Source organism: Aotus nancymaae, unplaced genomic scaffold (assembly GCF_030222135.1).
Source record: "Aotus nancymaae isolate 86718 unplaced genomic scaffold, 86718_ANA_hifiasm-v0.15.2.pri h1tg000032l_0, whole genome shotgun sequence".
In the NCBI taxonomy this organism is placed as follows: domain Eukaryota; kingdom Metazoa; phylum Chordata; class Mammalia; order Primates; family Aotidae; genus Aotus; species Aotus nancymaae.
The window spans coordinates 25,184,525-25,201,608 of record NW_026988445.1 but is presented as its reverse complement, the minus strand read 5'-3'; the positions used below and the strand labels follow the sequence as shown (position 1 = coordinate 25,201,608).

The 17,084-nt window shown below is 43.7% G+C and overlaps 1 protein-coding gene and 1 non-coding gene across 2 annotated transcripts in view; one reads left to right on the top strand and one right to left on the bottom strand.

Annotated features, from left to right (window-relative positions):
• Positions 1–564: 564 nt before the first annotated feature.
• The window catches only part of GREM2 (gremlin 2, DAN family BMP antagonist), a 122,760-nt gene continuing 106,240 nt past the window's right edge, over positions 565–17,084 (top strand). Inside the window, exon 1 of the mRNA XM_012443761.2 lies at positions 565–752. The gene's annotated coding sequence lies outside the window, so the exon portion shown is untranslated. The remainder of the gene's footprint in view (positions 753–17,084) is intronic.
• On the bottom strand, positions 2,743–2,845 carry LOC135277635 (U6 spliceosomal RNA). Its single transcript, XR_010345245.1, has one exon. It is a non-coding gene; the product is annotated as a U6 spliceosomal RNA (small nuclear RNA).

Genomic DNA, 17,084 nt, shown 5'->3' with positions numbered 1-17,084 from the left:
TATGAGAATGTCAGACATATCACAAACAGGCTTTCTACATTTGTCACATTGCAAACCCATCAACAAAAGGAAGAAGATCTGAAGGGAATGAGCGTTTTCTTTCTTTCTTTCTCTTTTTCTTTCTTTCTCTCTCTCTCTCTCTCTCTCTCTCTCTCTCTCTCTCTCTCTCTCTCTCTCTCTCTTTTTCTGGTTTAAGGGATGGAGGGAGAATTTCTCTACATAAACAAGAAGGTTAGCATTGGAAGTCTGCTAAAAAAAATGTTAGAGCTGACCACAGGGTTGTAAATCCACTGACTGGAAGGAGGAAAAGAGAAACATTGCAAGCGACTGAAGTGTGTGTGGCTGCAATGTTTGTGGGTTAGATGAGAAACAAGCGCTGAGTGAAACAGAGAAGGGGGGTGGCTGGTGTGATTTGTTTGGCGTTCAGAGCCAATAGAAATCCCAGACTGTGATAATATCCCCATGCAGCGCCGAGAGGATTCAGAGCTAAGTCTCCGGGCTCCTCTCACATCTGCAGGAGCAGCCAGCCTGGGACCGCGCGGCGCGGGGCGCGCTCTCGCCTCTCCTGCACCCCCAGCCGGCGCGCTTCTCTTATGGGCGTCTGCTGCAGTCCGGCTGCGGTCGAACGGCAAGCGGCAGCGGGAGGCCAAACTTAGACCCAGCTGTGGACTATTGAGCTCAGAGGAGGCAGAGGGAGAGGGAGAGAGAGAGAGAAGGGACTCGAGGAGGAGGCTTCCATCACGTCATTGCAGGTACGCGGCTTGTCACGGCTAATGTGACACAGACACGGTTTCTGATTTCTGCCTTCACAAGGCGCTTAGAATGAAATTGACGTTGTTGTTCCGTGGCTGGCCGGGGTAGAAAGCACGGAGCTAGTGTCTCGCCTGCTTCACCCCGGGGAATGAAAGCTGTTGGCGTGTGCTTGGGGGCCACAAGGTTTATTCACCTATTGAAATATGCGTGGGTGGAAAGGAAGGACCTTCAAACTTGACCGTGATCTCTCTTTCTCTTTTAAATAACCTCAATACCAATATGTTGTCATGCAACCAATACATACCTCTCGGTGACCGCCATTCTAATTATGACTATGGGGAGTCAAACACCATCTGATGGTTAGAAAGCAGGCTATGAACATTTCCCAACCTACCTATAGGTTGATATCCTCCCTAGAGGAATAGGAACCACTGTGGACTTCGGAATAGTTTTGTTTTTAAAAGCATATGGCCAAGGTGCGCTAACCTCATGAGTGAACTATCACTATATCACTATGCTGTGGTTGAAGGAGGAAAAGAGAGAAGGGAGGTAGATGTTTTTTTAATGTGATTGTCAGTGATCCTTCCTGTGTACCTGATTTATTTCTACATTGTCTTACGAGCTTAAAAGTGCATTTGTATTCTGCATGCCAGGCATGATCAGTTTCAGGATCTCATGTGTTACTACATTAAAAAGTCATTAATTAGAACCATCTAGTAGACGTGATATTTGTAAGAAAATATTGATTTTTGATTTTATTTTGTTTCATCCTAAAACTCAGACTTCTATTTCTTTCTTTCTTTTTTATTTCAAGGTGTGAGTTTTGTTAAAAAAAAATCTATTTCCTGAGATTTTATCGCATTTGATTTGAAATTTTAAAGATGGTTATATAACTTTCCCCTGCTGTTGATTACTCGTGATTAAATTAGCATTGCTTAATGAGTTCAGTCCTTCCCGGGAAAAGCCAGAGGGAACTGCACAAAGTCTCGGTTAAAATACTGGTCTTGCTTTGCAGTCTTCAAGTGCTGGCTGGTATTCATGTGGCTCTGAATCCCTATGAAAAGCGCTTTTTCTGCAGTGGAAAAGATTGGGACTCCAGTTCAACCAGGGAATGGCTCTGCAGCAGGTGCAGGGGCAATCACATATGTTACCTTTCGTCTAAATAGCCCTCTTCCCGGTGGAAGAGGGCTATTTACCCACTGATAATTCACAATCAACTCAACATTCAGTAGTGCCTAGTTCTCAAGGTAGTCCTTGTCCCAAGGCAGGTGCCTGACCAAGGAAGATAAGGAAGTTATAAGAAAGGTATTTGTGTTGTATATCACAGTGGAGAATTTATATTGACCTTTTTTGTTTGTTTATTTGTTGTTTCTTCTATCAGATGAATGTGTTCTTTCTTTCATTAAAGGAAATGCATGCTTAGTTCTACATGGAGTCAGAAAACTTCATAGTTTTTGCGCATTGATTGATCTGAATGATTTAATGGGTTTTTTTTTTGAAATTGTGTCAAGGTACAGACATGGCAAGTGAATACTATATATAGGAGAAGGCATTTTGATTTTATAGATGAATTTTTTTCCTTTTACATCAGAAAGAAACTGTAAAGAATTTAGCTGTTCAAATAAATGTAAGTTAATCGACCCAACCAAATTCTATTAGCAGTTAAGCATTGTTTTGTATGATTGTGAGCATCTGTCAATCTTCTATAAATAAAAGAGCTGCAATAAATTGGGACCTATTTCCCTCTTAATTTTCAAACTCTAAAGTAATGTTGGGTGTGTTGGTAGCAACTTTGTGAGTGTGAGACTGATTATATTCACTTTGTATAGACTAGGAGACACTGATGGCTTTTCAAAGATAGATATAAATAATGCTGTGATTATTCATTGTTTTGTGCTATCGGTTTTCATTGAGAGAGGTAGTCAACAGTCATTCTCTTTTTTCTTCTTTGTTTTTGTATCTTTTCTTGTAAAAGCACTTCTTGATTTTTTTTTAATAGAACGCTTCATGAATTTGCGTGTCATCTTTGCGCAGGGGCCATGCTAATCTTTTCTGTATCGTTCCAGTTTTAGTATATGCGCTGCCCAAGCGAGCATTCTCTATGACTCTTAGTAGAGCCAGCCAGAGCTTCACATACCCTCGAGTTATACGTTTGGTAAAGTTTAAACAAGGTACATGCCTTTAAATCTCTTTAAAGTAAACACCTCTTTTTCAAATGCAAAGGAGTGGTATTAGACTCTCAGTTCTCATTGATATGGAGAGGATTGGCCTGTCTGGGTCAAAGGCAGACACTGAGGGACGGCAAAGGCGCAGGAGAACAACAGATTAGTTCAGCCACACTTGTACTTCGGTGTTGCTACGGCAATCGCCCCTGTGCGATGTGCCAGGTTGCAGACATGTGCTCAGTATCAGGGTCCTTTAAATATTGAGGGGGAGAAAAAGAATTATTTCAAGCAGGGAAAATGTGCCCAGCATTGGGCTTAAAACGGGTCACACAAAGCACCCCCAATAAAGACAAATCCTTTTGAAGGACAAGGTGTTCAACTGAAAATTAGACCTATGATGCCATCTACTTCTTGGATTAGCTGCTTCTTGATCGTTCGTTTCTAATAATATTAGGTATAATAGACCTAATAATATATAGAATTAATTTTGATCACATGTCAGGCTAAAATATGGTCCTCAGACTCAACACTGACCAATGACTTCAGTAAATTTCCCATTGCCACCACTTCTAGTTGGAAAGATGTCTTTAAGTGGCCAGCATGTTGATGGGACCCAGACGGTACTGGAGCACTGATTTGCAGAACAGAGTCCCAGAGCCACATAGAAGTTAAGAGGTTGGAAAGTGAGAGGGGGGTAGCCACAGGGTGTAAAGTGAGATGATATAAAGATTGACATGCTACCATCCTGGTCACCACGGTGAAACCCCATCTCTACTAAAAATACAAAATTAGCTGGGCGTGGTGGCAAGTGTCTGTAGTCCCAGCTACTCAGGAGGCTGAGGCAAGAGAATCGCTTGAACCCAGGAGGCAGGGGTTGCAGTGAGGCAAGATCATGTCACTGTACTCCAGCCTGGGCGACAGAGTGAGACTCAGTCAAAAAAAAAAAAAAAAAAAATCAAAAGATTGACATGCTTCGGTATAAATCCAGGAGCCAAAGGAAAATGAATTTATTTCCTCTAATTAGCTTCAAATATACATTTTTTATTAGCTTCAAGTATACATTTTTGATGAGACATTCTGAATATTTTAAATAAACTCTCATGTGTTCTTAGGTATCTCACACACAGGTGTGGAATTAAAAGAAATACATTTGATGTACTGTAACACTCCTGTCTATACAGGCCAGGAGAGGGCAGCATGCAAACTCCGAAAAAGTGATTTGATACCTCCCCTTGACCATGAGGAAGACTCCCGTCTCCAAATGGCTAGAAAATGTCTCTCCAACTTGAAGTGCCTGTTCCCTTTGGAGAGCCAGCTCTAGAGTCTTAGTAAAGGTACACCATCCAGAAGAGTTTGTTTCTATTTTGGCCTCCAGAATCGGTGCCACATGGCAAAATCAGAAAAGCAGCAGCATATTTCACAGGAAACCCAATTTCCCTTTCTTTTAGTTAGCTTTACCCTTTGAACCTATTCAAGCAGTCTTGATCTTTACTCTGTTAGGTGACGGGTGAGAGAAAGCGAAAGAGAATGCAAGGAAAAGAGGACGAGAAGGAATGGGGTTTCTCAAGCTGGTTCTCCAGGGAAAATGTTTATAAGCTGCTTCGTCAGTAGACCCAGCCTTTGTTTTAAGCATGTCTCAAATACAAGTTCAGGGCCACGGGGTCGATTCTGTCCACTGACAGTCAGAATCCTAGCAAGTTTGGTTTCAAAACAGAAGAGCTGGAATAGTTTCTCTTGGTTGTACCCAGAATCTAAAGACATATGCTAAAAAATAAGAATTATGTATCTACCTCTTAGAATTTCAAAAATGATTAAAACTAGTCCATTGTAAACCTAGTCTAACTTTTTTTTTTTTTTTTGACAGGGTCTGACTCTGTCATCCAGGCTGGAGTGCAGTGGCGTGATCTCAGCTCACTGCAGCCTTGACCTCCTGGGCTCAAGTGATCTTCCATCTCAACTTCTCCAGTAGCTGTGACCACATGCTCACGCCACCATGCCTGGCTAATTTTTGTATTTTTTTGTTGAGACAGGGTTTCACCATGTTGCCCAAGCTGGTCTCGAACTCTTGGTCTCAAATCCAGCTGCCCTGGCTTCCCAAAGTGCTGGGATTATTACAGGTGTGAGCCACCATGCCCAGCCAGTTAAAACTTTTTAAAACTCACGGCTCATCTGCTGTTTCCTTGTGTAGTTGCTACCGTCAGAGATGAGTCATTTTCTAGGGATAAACTATAATTGCACATAGAAGAGAGAATAGTCCCTCTTAAAGTGGGTGTCCTGTGACTGGCAGCGAGGACTTCTGAATGGTTCATCATAATTTCGCTAGGTTGGAGATGTTAGCTTCAGGGGCATCCTTGTCTCTTTGGGTCTTTGGTTCAGCTGCTGCACGGCTCACTACTAAGTATGAGGGATCTAGGAAGGAATTCAGAGAGGAGCTTTTAAAACAACATCTGAGAAGGCCAGAGTAAAAGCAGTCTGGAGGAAAAAGCTGTGGCTACTCCTGAGAGAGAAGGCAAAAGGGATGTTGGGGCTGGGTGCGGTGGCTCATGCCTGTAATCCTTTGGAAGGCATGAGCCACCACGCCTGGCCCCAACATCCCTTTTGCCTTCTCTCTCCTTGGGAGGCCAAGGCGGGCAGATCATGAGGTCAGGAGACCGAGACCAGCCTGGCCAACATGGTGAAACCCTGTCTCTACTAAAAATAAAAAAATTAGCTGGGTACGGTGGTGCATGCCTGTGATCTCAGCTACTCGAGAGGCTGAGGCAGGAGAATTTCTTGAACCAGGGAGTTGGAGGTTGCTGTGAGCCGAGATTGTGCCACTGCATTCTAGCTGGCGACAGAATAAGACTCCATCTCAAAAAAAAAAAAAAGAGAGATGTTGGGCTGGGGATGGACTCATTGGGCAAGGCTGTAAAGACAACTGTGTCGAGAAAGAGTGATTCTGCCCTTGTGGTGTGAAGGATTCCAGGAGGCTCAGAGGATGCCCATCGAGGTCTCAGCTGCTTGTGTGCGTATATGAGTCCTTGAAAGTGCTGATCTCCACTTCTCTCCGGTGCCACCATACTCTGCTGGGAGGTGTGGTGGCCTTGAATCAAAGCAAAGGGTTTTTTCAAGGACAAAGTCAAGATTCCTTGGTATCTAGGAGGAACAGGGAGGTCACTGTTTGTCCCCTCCATTTTCAGCCAGATGAGCCTCTGCTGCACTCCCATGTACTGTCTAGAACTACGCAGTGCTTTGATGCAAGGAAAGCGTGGATGAGTATGAGAGATTATTCCAGGGTCTCCATGGAATCAAACACAATACCGTAATAGTAGGGTATTAACAAATGAGGGGGAAAATAAGTCCTAGAGGCAGGGTGTGTGGGGAGGAAGTGTGAGATTTATCACCTAAAGTCTAAGGCCAAGAGTCTCTTTTGCAGATTTTAATGTAGCATATCCCAATTATTTTAATATAGTCAGAGAAACCCCAGGTTCCATCCCTCTTTTGCAGATTACTTTCCAATGGAAAAAAATCTAATAGCTGAAGGAGAAATCTCTTTGAAGGTGCTTACCTGACTGAGAGATACAACAGGATGGGTAAGATTCTGGCAGATGCCACAACCCTCATAACAAAGATGGAGACCATCCTGGCCAACACGGTGACACCCCGTCTCTACTAAAAATACAAAAAATTAGCCGGGCTTGGTGGCATAAGCCTGTAGTCCCAGCTACTCGGGAGGCTGAGACAGGACAATTGCTTGAACCCAGGAGGCAAAGGTTGCAGTGAGCCAAGATCTCGCCACTGCACTCCAGCCTGGGTGACAGAGCAAGACTCTGTCTTAAAAAAAAAAAAAAAAAAAAAAAGACATAGTAGAAGGGTATGTTTCACTAGGAAACCATGTCTGCATTATGAATGCAAGCAATTTAGAAACAAAAGAAATACATGACTTGTAGGAAAGTTCTCTTAAAGGACAGTTTTTGGAGGACATGAGGCCAAGACCACAAATATTCCCAAACACAACTTTCATGTTATGGATTAGTAGCCATTCCATGCTAAAATTCTTCTCCTTATAATTTATTTAAACAGTGAAAGAGGGGAAAAAAAGAGAACACTGAGCAGGGGAACACTTGACCAGCTCCTATGAAATGCTAAGTTGACTTTGTCTAGTACAAACATTGTCTGCATTAAAAATATTATTCAACCTGGTTCTACAGCTGAGACTCTAAAGGCTGAGAGGAAGCTAATCTTATCATCTATGGAAAATTAGCCGCCTCTCTCGGCTTTTATGCCGCTATAACACGAACCCTGGATGTGCATTATATTTTCCAATTATAGTAGCTATGTTTTGGGAAAGCTGGTAGATGTGTGACATTATACTTATAGTTAATAAAAATCCAGCAGCTCTATAATGAGATTTCCCTGCCCTTGCTAGGAATCTAAATCTCATCAGCATTTCAAACCATCTTTCATTTTCCCTTATTAATAATTTTTAAAAATTAAAAGTGTTCCTACATTTGTTGAATGCTTACCATGTGCCAGATGAGGGTAGACACATCGCGCATATTATTTAATTCAGTCTTCACCACAGTCCTAGGAGTTTATCGTCTGCAAGTTTTAATGATTAAGACAATTTCGTTTTTCTTTTCTTTCTTTCTTTTGAGATGGAGTTCCACTCTTTCGCCCAGGCTCGAGTGCAGTGGCGCAATCTCAGCCCACTGTAATATTCCCCCCGGAGTTTCAAGCGATTCTCCTGCCTCAGCCTCCAGAGTAGCTGGGATTGCAGGCGCCACCACCACACCCAGCTAATTTTTGTATTTTTAGTAGAGATGAGGTTTCACCACGTTGGTCAGGCTGGTCTTTAACTCCTGACCTCAAGTGATTTGCCCGTCTCGGCCTCTCAAAGTGCTGGGATTACAAGCATGAGCCACTGCACCTGGCCGAGAATTTCTTATAACCGTAACATCTGATAGCTGAGAACATTCCTTGAGTCAGTCAGTCCTACAGGCATGCATTTAACAGATATCTATTGAGTCCCTTTGTATAATTACAAGATAATAATTATAAACAATATAGTTGTTTTTACTAGTATAGTCCTTTACATTATATTTTCACATACATTCTTGCATTTAATTCCTGTATTTCACATACATTCTTTGTTTATTTCATATATTCTTGCATAGAATTCCTGCCAGTTATTCACATATGCAAAAACAGTAACAACAAACATCTTCTATAGCACTAGCTCATCACTAAATGATTGAATTTACGTATATGATTTCAATCATGATGGAATATTGATTGATTTCCTTTCAGGTCCACAGGAGTGTATTTGATCAGTTGTTTATCATCCATCTAACAGAATATACACAGATGAAAAATATTCACCCTCAGGCCCACTACTTGAGAGCAAAATAGATCTGTGTGAACTTTAACTTCTCTGCTAAGAGCATGCTCAGTGTCTGGGAGAACCATCCCAGAGACCTGCAGAGACCACCTTTCACTGTTCCCTATAAAAATTTGGAGCAATACAGAAATATGTGTCTTCAAACATACATACTTTGTTTTGTTATTTTTTTCCACCGAAGACTTGCTCTGTCGCCCAGGCTGGAGTGCAGTGACACGATCTCAGCTCACTGCAACCTCGGCCTCCTGGGTACAAGCCATTCTCCTGCCTCAGCCTCCCGAGTAGCTGAGATTACAGGCGCCTGCCATCACGCCCGGCTATTTTTTTATTTTTTTGAGACGGTGTCTCGCTCTGTCACCCAGGCTAGAGTGCAATGGCACAATCTCGGCTCATTGCAACCTCAGCTCCCCCAGGTTCAAGCGATTCTCCTGCCTCAGCTTCCTGAGTAGCTGGGATTACAAGCACCTCTTGCCACCATGCTCAGCTAATTTTTGTGTTTTTAGTAGAGGCGGGGTTTCACCATGTTGGCCAGGCTGGTCTCAAAGTCCTGACCTCAGGTCATCTGCCTGCCTCGGTCTCCCAAAGTGCTGGGATTACAGTCATGAGCCACCATTCCTGGCTATTTTTTGTATTTTTAGTACAGACAGGGTTTCATCATGTTGTCCAGACTGGTCTTGAACTCCTGACCTCGTGATCCACCCACTTCGGCCTCCCAAAGTGCTGGGATTACAGACGTAAGCCACCATGCCTGACCCTCAAACATACATATTTAAGACTTCAACTTGATCAGTGGTATGGAAAATACACTTAAGATGTCATTTCTGTGAACTCAGAGAATGTAAACTTTTAAGGAAACAGACAAGAAGCATTACTTTGTTTCAGAGGGTCAAACAGTATTAAGACATTTTTGACCTAGAAGAGAGTTATCTGCAACCTCCACCGACCAGGTTCAAGTGATTCTCCTGCCTCAGCCTCCTGAGCAGCTGGGATTACAGGCACATGCCACCATGCCCGGCTACGTTTGTATTTTTAGTAGAGACAGGGTTTCTCCATGTTGGTCAGGCTGGTCTCGAATTCCTGATCTCAGGTGATCTGCCTACCTCAGCCTCCCAGAGTCCTGGGATTACTGGCCTGAGCCACCGCACACGGCCTACTGTCTCAATTTAAAAACATTATTCTGAAAAGGTGTCATTAGGTTTCATTAGACTTTAAGGGGGTTCATGGGGAATAAAGTAAAAAATCCCATGCAGTAGGGCTGTAAATTTGATGCCAACTTTTCTAACACCTTCAGTTGTCTTAAATGGAATGGGTCACCATGTGAGCCAATGAAGCTTGTGCTGGAGGGGGAGATGGATAGGAGATGGAGGGGAGATGGAGGGGAGATGGGTGGGAGATGGAGGGGGAGATGGATGGGAGATGGAGGGGAGATAGAGGGGGAGATGGAGGGGAGATGGAGGGGAGATGGTGGGAGATGGAGGGGGAGATGGAGGGGAGATGGATGGGAGATGGAGGGGAGATAGGGTGGGAGATGGAGGGGGAGATGGATGGGAGATGGAGGGGAGATGGAGGGGAGATGGGTGGGAGATGGAGGGGGAGATGGATAGGAGATGGAGGGGAGATGGATGGGAGATGGAGGGGAGATGGGTGGGAGATGGAGGGGGAGATGGATGGGAGATAGAGGGGAGATAGGGTGGGAGATGGAGGGGAGATAGAGGGGGAGATGGAGGAGAGATGGAGGGGGAGATGGAGGGGAGATGGAGGGGGAGATGGAGGGGAGATGGAGGGGAGATGGGTGGGAGATGGAGGGGGAGATGGAGGGGAGATGGAGGAGAGATAGAGGGGGAGATGGATGGGAGATGGATGGGAGATGGAGGGGAGATGGATGGGAGATAGAGGGGAGATGGAGGGGAGATGGAGGGGAGATGGATGGGAGATGGAGGGGAGATGGAAGGGAGATAGAGGGGGAGATGGATGGGAGATGGATGGGGGATGGAGGGGAGATGGGTGGGAGATGGAGGGGAGATGGAGGGGAGATGGGTGAGAGATGGAGGGGGAGATGGATGGGAGATGGAGGGGAGATAGAGGGGGAGATGGAGGGGAGATGGGGGGAGATGGAGGGGAGGTGGATGGGAGATGGATGGGAGATGGAGGGGGAGATGGATGGGAGATGGAGGGGGAGATGGATGGGAGAGGAGTCATGCATCAGATATGGAGTGGGCCTTGATGGTAAAACCCAACACTGAGACTCTTTAGGTTCAAGATAAATGGAAAGGAGAGAAAGGAGATGTTTATCTCTTTCCTCTACTGGAATTTGCTCTAGTTTGAGCTAAATGGTTTCTATAAAGAGGGAAGAGTCCCTGAAGGCATACCTCAGGCCACTGATCTTTGTATTTGAAACTGGATGGTTTCAAGCTCCCGTACTTACTTGTTGGATGAGTTGATTGAATGGCTGAAGGCCACAGTTGATGATCAGATGTGGCTGTGCCCTGGAGTCAGAGCCTACCTGTTTGAGTTCCCACTGACAGCTCCCCACCACATTGGAGTTCTCTTTTCATGCTCTTTTCTCTTCTGCTGTGATGTGAGCTCTTTAAGGAATCACAATTACTTTTATCTGGTATGTTACAGGGAATCACAATGCTTAGTGTTTGGTGAATAAATGAATAAATGGCCCTGTAGAGGTCACTATTGTTACAGAACCAGTGGACCCATTACAAAAAAATAAATAAATAAATTGGCCAGGCTCGAACCCAGGAAGCAAAGGTTGGTTGTGTGACTCCAGCCTAGGCAACAAGAGTGAAACTCTGTCTCAAAATAAATAAATAAAGGAAGAAACATATAAGAAAGAATACTTGTGACTTTACACAGCTTAAGTATCATGGGATGGGGTCATAATGTTAAATTCCGGGCCACCAAGTACCCAAATACAAACCTCAAAAAAGAATTGGGTTAATGGTAAGACAAGGAACCTCTCTCCTATTCTGCTTAATGCAAGTGTTGACAGCAAAAATCTTTTAGGATTGCTGGGGCCTAGACAGGCTCTGAAAATTTCTAGGAAGGTAAAGTATTTTATTTGGGACCTAAGCCGAGAACTTCTCTATATTAAAGATGCCAGATATTCCTACAAGTGTCCTTCATTCTCCCAAGGTTATGGAACTAGTTTTGGAAGGTACCGTTTTAGCTGAAAGGAAGCGTAGGGAGGCAGGCAGGGTAGGATTTGTTGAGCACTTACTATATGGTCTAGGTATTTTAACACACAATATCTTTTTTAAAAATTAATTTTGAAACAGATTTTGCTCTGTCTCCCAGGCTGGAGTGCAGTGGTGCCATCTCGGCTCACTGCAACCTCCGCCTCCTGGGTTCAAGCAATTCTCCTGCCTCAGCCTCCCAAGTAGCTGGGATTACAAGTGCCTGCCACTATGCCCAGCTAATTTTTGTATTTTTAGTACAGATGGAGTTTTGCCATGTTGGCCAGGCTGGTCTCAAACTCCTGACCTCAGGTGATCCACCCACCTCCACCTCCCAAAGTGCTAGGATTACAGGCGTGAGCCACTGCACTCAGCCTAAGACACAATATCTTAATAAGTTTTTGTAACATCTTTTTAAGGTAAATGCTGTTTTCCACATTTTACCAACAAAGAACTGAAGCTCACTGAGGTCCAGTAAATTTCCTAACTTCACACAGCCTCTTCCTAGAGACTAAATAAGCATCCAGACTGAGGGCTTAGAATGCCAAAGAACATTCATTCATTGCCATTTCGTTACAAAACTCCAAAGCATTGCCTTGGAATAACTTTGGCTCTATCTCCTCATATTAACTTAGGTTTCAAACTGGAGACACAGGCATAAGACTCCAGGTAGGTTGTGTTGGGTACACACTCAGAGGGATGTGTACCACTGGTTTGGAGCATGAATTTTGAAGTCGAATAACCTGGCTTTGTTCCTATCTGTGTAGAACTATCACTTAGTATCAGTAATCCATCTGAAATTGTATAGTGCTGTCTGAAGAATTATGTGAGATAGGCCGGGCATGGTGGCTCACAGCTGTAATCCCAGCACTTTGGGAGGCCAAGGCGGGTGGATCATGAGGTCAAGAGATTGAGACCATCCTGACCAACATGGCGAAATCCAGTCTCTACTGAAATACAAAGATTAGCCAGGCATGGGGGCAGGCACCTGTAGTCTCAGCTACTCAGGAGGCTGAGGCAGGAGAATCACTTGAACTTGGGAGTTAGAGGTTTCAGTGAGCCAAGGTCATGCCATTGCACTCCATCCTGGGTGACAGTGCAAGACTCCATCTCAAAAAAAAAAAAAAAAGAAAGAAAAAGAAGACTTATGTGAGATAATACTTTTTTCCTCAGGCATAAAAACTCATTATTATTATTATTATCATTATTTTACAGGCTTTTGGTATTAGCGGATTGGGGCTGAGAAGCAAAGGTCTTCAGAATATTATCTGCGAAGGTTGCTGAAAGAACAGTTTGTTATTACTGTTACTACTTTGAAATTGAGGCTTCAAATCCAATTTTGTGAACTGAGATAAATAAATTGAAGTATTTAGGCCTCAATTTTATCTTTGAAATGGAAATAATAATTATTTGGAGGAAGAGCTAATCAACTACTCTTAACAAAGCCATTGATTCATTCAACAAGTATTTATGGAACCAGAGCTAGAAATAGCAGGAGATCAAAAGATGGACCACATTTTCAAGAAGCTAATAGCTCAGGGGGAAGGCACGACATGCATGTCAACAATAAAAACATGGCTGGGAGTTGTGGGTCACATCTATAATCCCAGCACTTTGGGAGGCCGAGGCCAGTGGATCACCTAAGGTCGGGAGTTTGAGACCAGCCTGGCCAACATGGTGAAACCTCGTCTCTACTAAAAATACCAAAATTAGCCGGGTGTGGTGACAGGTGCCTGTAATCCCAGCTACTCAGGAGGCTGAGGTAGGAGAATTGCTTGAACCCAGGAGGTGGAGGTTGCAGTGAGGCAAGAGAATAGCATTGCACTCTAGCCTGGGTGAAAAGAGCAAAACTCTGTCTCAAAAAATAATAATAAAATAAAATAAAAACACAAGGTAAAAACTGGATAGAACTGGTAAAGACATGGACACATAGGTACTCTGAGTGTTGGATTAGTGAGCTGTTATTTCCAGGGAAGATGTTCTGAGGGCTGCTGTAAAGGTCTGGGAAAATCACACTGTGCCACTTTTCACAATTTTCTTTCTACTTTCTCCACTCCGTGATACAGGTTATATGTTTGATGCCTTCTAACTGAAGAGTTTCTAAGATATAAGGAAAAAATCGTGTAATTCCTCATTTTACACCTAAGGAAGTGACAGCCCAAAAAGTTGTGTGTGTTTTTTGTGTTTTTTTTTTGAGACGGAGTCTCACTGTGTCACCTGCTGGAGTGCAATGGCACAATCTTGGTTCACTGCAACCTCCACCTCCTGAGTTCAAGTGATTCTTCTGCCTCAGTCTCCCGAGTAGCTGGGACTACAGGCGTGTGCCACCACACCGGGCTAATTTTTTTTTTTTAGTAGAGATGGGGTTTCACTGTGTTAGCCAGGATGGTCTCAATCTCCTGACCTCGTGATCCACCCACCTCGGCCTCCCAAAGTGCTGGGATTACAGGCATGAGCCACTGTACCTGGCCAAAATTGTGTGTTTTAAGACTGCAAAGTAGTTTTTTGTCAAATTAGCACTAGAACCCAGGTTTCCTCATTCCCAGTCTACCCTTCTTTCTACACCATGCTCCCTTTTGAGCCTCCACCATGAGGCTGAGCCTAAATCAATAGTACGTGAAGTGTTGCAAGACAGATTTCACAAAGGTCCAAGGTACAGCTGCAGGTTATGTGCCAGAATGGGGGAGAAATCATTTGCTTTGGGGGCAATAGAAGGATTTCATATAAACGCAACAGAGTTTGCTGTTGTTTCATTTGGATCATTTTTCCTAGTGCTCACTGCACTGCTAAATTATCCCAGAGCTTGGACGCTCCAAAGTTGGGGTCCATTGAAATAGTCTTAGTCATTTCTCGAAGCCCAATGATGTCTTCACCTGGTGTGATGGATTAAGTAGCAGCTATGGCCATTGACCACCCAGGTTTTCAAGTGTTGTGGTACATTTTGGCTTATCGAAGTAATAGCTATGACTCTTCCTCCCTTCTGTCTGGACCAAAAGATTGGTGGGGAGTTAGGATGGATCTTCTCTGTGATATCTGTGCTCAGGCTTTCCCCTTCCCCAAACTGGTGTTTCCTCTAGTCCAAATATCGCATTTGGACTGGTTTATTTGGTCATGCTTAGAGCTTTAACCAACAAATGCAGCCTCTGGACAGGATTCAGGGACAGAAATGAGTCTGTCCATCCAGATCTTTTTCCCTTTGGTTTGTCAGAGAAAAGTCACTCCCTGGAGGAAAACATCCTGTTCTTTTTTAGGCAGATCATGTTGGCACAACACTTCCTCTGCTCACCCACCCCTTTTTTATGTCTAGAACCGTGCATGCACACAACCAGGCAGCCAGCTGGGATGACAGACTTCCCAATAAATAGTAGACACAGCCCTCACTTACTGGTTTTTGTTTTGTTTTGTTGAGACAGAGTCTCACTATGTTGCCCAGGCTGAAGGGCAGTAGCGTGACCTTGGCTCACTGCAACCTCCGCCTCCCGGATTCAAGCAATTCTCCTGCCTCAGCCTCCCAAGTAGCTGGAACTACAGGCGTGTGCCACTGCACCTGGCTAATTTTGTTTTTAGTAGATATGGGGTTTCACTATGTCGGCCAAGCTGGTCTCAAACTCCTAACCTCAAGTGATCCACCTGCCTCCGTGTCCCAAAGTGCTGAAATTACAGGCATGAGCCACCATGCCCAGCCAGTTGCTCTTTATTGGATGAATCAGTGGATGGTTGGATGGATGGATGGATGGATGGATGGATGGATGGATGGATGGATGGATGGATAGATGGATGGATGGATAAGTGAATGGATAAAATGTAGCCACTCTTACCCATGGTATTTTGAGAGCACTATGAGAGTCAGTAGCCAGATGTACTGTTCACAATGGGGCCAAGTATTATCCTTTAAAGAGATAAGCAGACATTTGACTCCAGAAGAAACAGCAGCACAGTGCATGGCGTAGATCAAGCAGAGTATGCTCAAGGCAGAAGAACCATATTCCATGGCTACTCACTTATGCTTGCCATCCTACTCCAGTTGAGTTCACATGCCACTGACTGAGTAATTAGGCCAGGGAAGATTAAAAAAAACTTACCCTAATACCAAGTTCTTTTTATCCAAATTTGGAGCAAAACTTCTGAGCTCTATTCTTGGGGTTGAATGAGACCGCATTGCTGATGACTGATGTCTGAATAGGCACCATATGGATTTGTACAAAGGGAAGAAAATAATCCTCAGTTGTAAAAATATCTTTGGTCTTCATAAGGGTGATATGCACCCACATGTTTCTGTCAGGTGGTTTTGCTATAAATGATTACTCTTGGACTAATAGAAAAATTTCCTTTTATAGTGATTGTACATTTTCCCAGATTATCAGTGTAGCATGCAAAATCCCACAACTTCAGACATTCAAAAGATCAAAGGCAGAGAGGCCATTGGGGTCTTCAGACAAACCACACACCAGAACAATAGCTTGGCTACCAAAAGTCCCTTCAGTAACAACAAGAAAGTGTGCTTTCATAATTACCAAGCTGCACTGTGAAAACCAATATGCATTCCTAATTTTTGCATTAAATATTCCCGTTGTTTCTTGAAGGCAGTAAAATTCAAATTGTCTCCATATGATTAAAACATTGGCCAATTGAGGTTTGGAGCCGTTTAGTCGGTATAACTACAGTGGTGTTGAACTGATTTTCTGTTTCAAATGACAGCCAGAACTATCAAATAAATCCAAAAATATTTATTAGGGTGGCTTCTGAATATATAGAGTGTAGTTCATGACACACTCAGTAATCTGACCGAAGGAAGGGAAAAGATTTTTTCCATCTGTGTAACCCCCTCAGTAGCTGGCAGAGGGAAAGTTGCTCAGAAAATGTTTTGGGGGTGCATGAAAAAAATGAGTAATTTAGACACGGAGATTTGAAAGAAAGGATCTGTTAATTTTTAAAATATAACAAAGACACAGATAATACCAACAAATCAGCCATCTGCTTAGAACTTTAGTCCTATTTCATCAGAGCTCTGATTTGTGTATATTTGACAAACATTTATTGAGTTTCTATAACGTGCCAGGCACTGGGAATATAAAAAAGAGTAAGATCTAGTCCTTGCCTCCCAGAGGTTCCCAGGTCACTAGGAGAAACAAACACGTAAACAAACAGCCACGTTCAATATTAAGAGTGACCTCCATGCAAAATGAGACAGGAGCAAGGTGGAAACGGACATTTGAAACACTAGTTTTGCTCAGCAGGGATGGTGGAGCCCATATCATAGTAGAAGAGACGGTGTGCTTGTTTTTCTTAGCACTTCCCAGCTCTCACATCATCTTCTTAGCAGCTTCGTTTTGTTGTCGTGACAGCATAGCAGCTCTGCTGTGAAGTTTCTTCCTAGCTTCAGGAACGATAAGGACAGGCATACAGTCTGTGGCATCTAAACATCCCACTGATTTGCTTGCTTGTATCTCAGAAGTGCCCTTCGGCAACCTGTGCTCTGACAGCGCTGGCTTCTGGGCTTTGGTGCATACCAGAGGCAGTGGGCTTATTCCTGGCTTTTTTTCCTAAAGGATCGTAACCACAGTCATTAAAATGGATTATTGGAATCCAAGCAAGTCACAT